General features: G+C 44.0%; 1 non-coding gene across 1 annotated transcript; it reads right to left on the reverse strand.

Annotated features, from left to right (window-relative positions):
* Positions 1-1078: 1078 nt before the first annotated feature.
* Positions 1079-1154, reverse strand: trnaa-ugc (transfer RNA alanine (anticodon UGC)). Its single transcript has one exon. It is a non-coding gene; the product is annotated as a tRNA-Ala (tRNA).
* Between the last annotated feature and the right edge of the window lie 4846 nt (positions 1155-6000).

Raw genomic sequence — 6000 nt, forward strand, 5'->3', positions numbered from 1 at the left:
CATAAACCCATTTAAACTTGGCACTATAAGGTTCTATCTGCAATCCAATCACAAGCTTGAACAAATACAGATGAACCAATCAGAACACGTCTTTGCTATCTCCTTCTAAGTGATGGTCTAGGCTAGTCTAGCCAGTAATAAAAAAAACAACACTGTCAAAAATCTTAAAGTAAATCATGTCACACCGTTGTTCAGTGATGACAATAATTCTTCTGACGATCATAATACTTAATGTATTTGATGATGTGTTCTGGCTTTATCTTGGTAAAATAGTGTTATTCTGTCATTTGAGTTTTCAAATAGGTACAGTTTAAAAAAAAACTGAACATGTCTAATTCAGAAGTGTCAGATAGAAATGTAAGTCTGAACCCAGATTGACATTTCAGAGCCATAAAGATCTATCAGCAGTTGCACCCCTTTAAAAAAGTGACTTACAAATGTCTCAGGATTTTGATACTCAGCACTTTAGGTACCTTTAAGGTGAGGATCTTAATGAGTTATACAATAACAATTCATTACCAAACAGTTCTGAGATCTGGGATGGGAAAACTGTGATGATCGATATATCAGAACAATGTTTTGTGCAGATAGAACCGTATAGTCCCAAGGTCACGCCATGGCAGACCACCCAGATCTGACCCCGTGAGATGCGGCAGTCTGAGTATTGCGCACATGGCGCACTGCCTAAGCACACTGTGAACTACATTGGGTGCAGTGAAATCCAAGCGACAAAACCTCACAAACGTATGTGGTGATGCCCAACTCACCACAGCACAAATATCTCCTACAGTCAACCCTTTAAACAAAACCCAAGACTCTGCCAGACCCCTGGTGGAGTGGGTGTGTACACCGCTATGTAACCCTTGGCCTTTGTTGCTATATGCCAGGGAGCTAGCCTCCACAATCCAGTGGGAGAGACGCTGTTTAGAGAGCGCCCTGCTGCGTGCTGGATTAGAAAAACAGACAATAAACTGGTCACATAACATTTATTTTAGTCATTTAGCAGATGCACTTATCCAGGGCAACTTACAGTAGTGAATGCATACATTTCAGACATTTCATAATTTTTTCCCCATACTGGTCCCACGTGGGAATCGAACCCACAACCCTGGCGTTGCAAACACCATGCTCTACCAACTGAGCCACACGGGACCCCTTACCATAACCGGATACCGTGTGTCTGTTCAATGTAAGTAAGTAAAGCTTGTGCCGAACAGAGAACATATGTGACCAGATTCAGGAAACTAGGCGTATGTCGCAAGTCACAACTCCACAGGAGAGCTGTTTGAACCTAAACATTTTTTTTAATCAAAATGTGTTTTTTTTTGTTGCAGAAATGCCTTCTCGAACATATGAACTTTCATGTGACATAATGTCAAACTTGCATGCCACCTGTAAATATGAATACAATTGTTAAATTACGAGCCTAGTTGGTTTAGCCACAGAAAAAGAGCTACCTAGCCATGATTGGCTGAGATAATGAGTGGGCTGGACGTGCCGAGAGATGAGTTTGGATTGGTCTACCATATAGCACGCGTCTGTCTATTGGAGCTGGTCAGTATGTTTAGGTAATCGTGTCGAACGCGGCTTGAATTTTTTTTTATTGCATAGTAAAACTGCATAAACCTAATGTCAAGTTAAAGTGTACTGTAAACTAGCTAACATTATGTGTATGCTCTCCACTTTCTGGAGGACCGAGTTTTAAAATCAGTGGAATTCGAGTATGATAGCTAAGGTGGTGGAGAAAACACCAGTCTGGATTACATCGTCAATCGAAGGCAACCATGCATGGCATCAGACAGGAGACGCATCCAACCATGATGTATACTGGTAAGAATTTCAGATATTCCACGTTTCTAATTTTGACAGAAAGGGGTTTCATTTCAATTGTACTGTTAGCTAGCTAACGTTATGTGTATGATCTTATACTTCGTATCTCAGACACATTTGCTTGACTAGTTATAGCCATAGAACCTGGTTGGTTAGCTACCTGCAGATTCATGCAGGGTTTCAACATCATGAGTTGTGATTATGGTCCATTGTATAGCTAGCAACATGTCTTAACAAAAGACTCCACTCTATTTTGACAAAGTATTTTCATTTCAAGTTAAAGTGTATAGTTAGCTAGCTAGCTAACGTTAGCTGGCTGGCTCGCTAAATAATGTTATGTCATGTGTTGGGATTCATTGTTTAGCTAGTTAGCTATCTAGCTACATTTCTTAATAAAATATTTTTGTCTTAGTGTGCCAAAGCACAGAATATCTGATGCATTTTTGAATGCTCTACACCCGTTGAATATGTCCGGTGTCAGTAAACGTCGGCAACAAAGCGTAATTCAATTGTTTGCAGCAGCACAGTTACAGTCACCAACGCTCTGGATAACATGAAAAAGCCTAACCAGCTCTGCTAGAGTTAGTAAAATGGTCATAGCTATGACTTTCGGGGCAAAGGCCGTATTTGGATGTAACATCACCTTATCGTCGCCCGGGGGGAACTAAGTGCAGGAAAGGTGTATGGATAACGCGTGGAGGTCCCTAACACATTTAACCGAGGCCAACGCCAGGGAGGTTTTGTAGGAGAGGATCTTCAGATGCACCAACTCAAGAGGCTCAAAGGGGGCCAGACACAGTGCCTCCAAAACCAGCGCCAAGTCTCATGCGTGCGCAATAGGTTTAGAGACCGGTTTAAGACGACGTACACCTTTCAGGAACTGCACAACCTGGGGGTAGGCCCTTGGTGTGGCTCCGTCAATTCAATTATAGCCCTCATGGCAGAAACGGCAGAAATGTGTTAAGGAGGGTCCGAAGCCACTAGTGTGCCAGAGCATCTGTTCCCAATGGGGCACTTGGGTCCCTCATCAAGAAAAATAGATGACACTGCACGTTTTCTCATTTTCCCTAGTGAACCTCTCCTATATCTGGGCAACCACCAATGGATGTAGTCTGCACTCTTGAAGAAGAAGGCCGTCCTTTGATAGCAGACCTGAATTGAGGCAACTGGGAACATGCATTGTCCGAAGTGAGAGCAAATTGTCTGACAAACACCACATTAGCTCTGCCACCTTTCAACGCAAATGCGGAAAGGTGATATCTGCAAAGGCGGTGGATTGAGACGCAGCGCATGCAAAAGATATCTATCATTTTGATGGAGAATTTTTTTATTATGTTAATTAGATTTCCGCGGGGATGCAGAAATTGTTGAAGGGTTAAAACTAAGGCAGACAAAGGAGGCTAGGGGATACCTACAGAACCTGGTCGCCATCACTCTTCAAGTAGCCTCTCATAACCGGCGACAGAGTGCACAGGAGCCGAGAAGAGACATTTGACTCAACCAATGACCCCTGTGGCAGCCTAGGGGAGTCAGTGGTGAAACTCACAAAAAAATAATACAGCGGGAGACCGTTTTGCGGTGCTCAAATAATAGTTGTTATTTAATAAAGGTTGGGGGGAATGGGGAGGGGATATATACAATTGAAAGGCCTCTCAGGTAACGGGTGGGTCACTCTGTGTCCGGTGTGGCGGCTCCTCGGACCGCCTGTGTTAATTAACAAAAAAAGAGAGAGAGAGCGACGAGTCAGGGGTTTCAATACTTGCTCTCAACTTGCGCCGGGTGGCGTGCTGCCCGGGAATGGGTCCTCTTCTCCAATTCTTCTGAGTTCTAGGTGTACCCTCTGCCTGTCTGCGCAAGAACGTGAGAATGACGCATGAGGGGATGGTTGCTGTTTTATGTGCTCCTAACCACGTTTTGTTTGTTTTTTCGCGTAGTTTTTTTATTTTGTACATAATCTTGCTGCTATCGTCACTTATGACTGAAAAATTACTTCTGGACATCAGAACAGCGGGGGGAGCGTTCCAAAAACGGAGAAGGGGCATGCCATTCAACAGCGAATTTGAAGATACACACATCCATAAAGGGAATCGGAATGATTTGTCCTCTGATTTTTTTTACCGTTTCAACGGACGTGCTACCTTGTCCTGGACCTGCTGTTCCGACTCTCTCTCTCCCTCTCTCCTGGACCTGCTGTCTCGACCTATGAATCCTCAGCTATGAAACGCCAACTGACATTTACTCCTGAGGTGTTGGGGGCTGAAGAAATGTAACCACTCTCAAATTCATAGAGCTATGGATGCAAGGACTGACCATCCATGATATCAAAGTTATAGTTTTAACCAAGTTTTGAGGCTGTATTGTGTTGGTTTACATTTTCTTTGTTTACAAACATTGGAATTAACAAGCTTATATTTGGGGTTCTGATCGGGTACAACAGTTGAACTAAGTATGAGGCATTTATAAGTTAGATTCTTCAATAATCAATGGTTACATGTCATTCATTTATAAGTGCAAAAATGGATGTAGCAACTGCTGATTGCACCTACTGTTGTTTGTCTATTGATATTGTGCATGAGGCAAAGCCTTTCATGTGAATCCTCTTCTTGATTCATTGGAACTTGTAAAAACACCTTAATAACCCGGTAACTGACTATGTATTTTGTAATCCTGTTTCTATGATCTGTTTCCACTAACATGTAACCAGATAAAGGCGTCTGCTAAATGGCATATATTATTAAAGTCTCCTTTGAGACTTTAATAATAGTAGTCACCATTCTTTTTCAATGCTATTTTATTTAATTTATTTCACCTTTATTTAACCAGGTAGGCTAAACCGCGACCTGGCCAAGATAAAGCAAAGCAGTTCAACACATACAACACAGAGTTACACATGGAATAAACAAACATACAGTCAATAATACAGTAGAAATGTCTATATACAGCATGTGCAAATGAGGTAGGATAAGGGAGGTAAGGCAATTAATAGGCCATGGTGGCGAAGTAATTACAATATAGCAATTAAACACTGGAATGGTAGAATGTGCAGAAGACGAATGTGCAAGTAGAGATACTGGGGTGCAAAGGAGCAAGATAAATAAATACAGTATGGGGATGAGGTTGATTGGATGGGCTATTTACAGATGGGTTATGTACAGGTGCAGTGATCTGTGAGCTGCTCTGACAGCTGGTGCTTAAAGCTAGTGAGGGAGGTAAGAGTCTCCAGGTTTAGTGATTTTTGCAGTTCGTTCCAGTCATTGGCAGCAGAGAACTGGAAGGAGAGGCGGCCAAAGGAAGAATTGTCTTTGGGGGTGACAAGTGAGATATACCTGCTGGAGCGCGTGTTACGGGTGGGTGCTGCTATGGTGACCAGTGAGCTGAGATAAGGTGGGGCTTTACCTAGCAGAGACTTGTAGATGACCTGGAGCCAGTGGGTTTGGTGACAAGTATGAAGCGAGGGCCAGCCAACGAGATTGTACAGGTCGCAGTGGTGGGTAGTATCCAATAGTATCCAATAGTAAGTACGGTAATAGACTGCATCCAATCTATTGAGTAGAGTGTTGGAGGCTATTTTGTAAATGACATCGCCGAAGTCGAGGATCGGTAGGATGGTCAGTTTTACGAGGGTATGTTTGGCAGCATGAGTGAAGGATGCTTTGTTGTGAAATAGGAAGCCAATTCTAGATTTAATTTTGGATTGGAGATGTTTAATGTGAGCCTGGAAGGAGAGTTTACAGTCTAACCAGACACCTAGAAGGTATTTGTAGTTGTCCACATATTCTAAGTCAGAACCGTCCAGAGTAGTGACGCTGGACTGCAGACCGCCGCTGGAGACCCTGGACTGCAGACAGCCGCTGGAGACCCTGGACTGCAGACCGCCACTGGAGACCCTGGACTGCAGACCGCCGCTGGAGACTCTGGACTGGGGAATGTCACTGGAGGTTCCGGACTGGGGAACGTCGCTGGAGGTTCCAGACTGTGGGCCGTCTCAGGTGGTTCCGGACTGGGGAACGTCGCTGGAGGTTCCGGACTGTGGGCCGTCTCAGGTGGTTCCGGACTGTGGACCGTCTCAGGAGGTTCCGGACTGTAGACCGTCTCAGGAGGTACAACAGGTTCCGCGCCATGGATCATCACTGGAGGCTTCGTGCCATGGATCATCCCTACAGGCTCCGG

Source organism: Salmo salar, chromosome 13 (assembly GCF_965601325.2).
Source record: "Salmo salar chromosome 13, fSalSal1, whole genome shotgun sequence".
Lineage (NCBI taxonomy): Eukaryota > Metazoa > Chordata > Actinopteri > Salmoniformes > Salmonidae > Salmo > Salmo salar.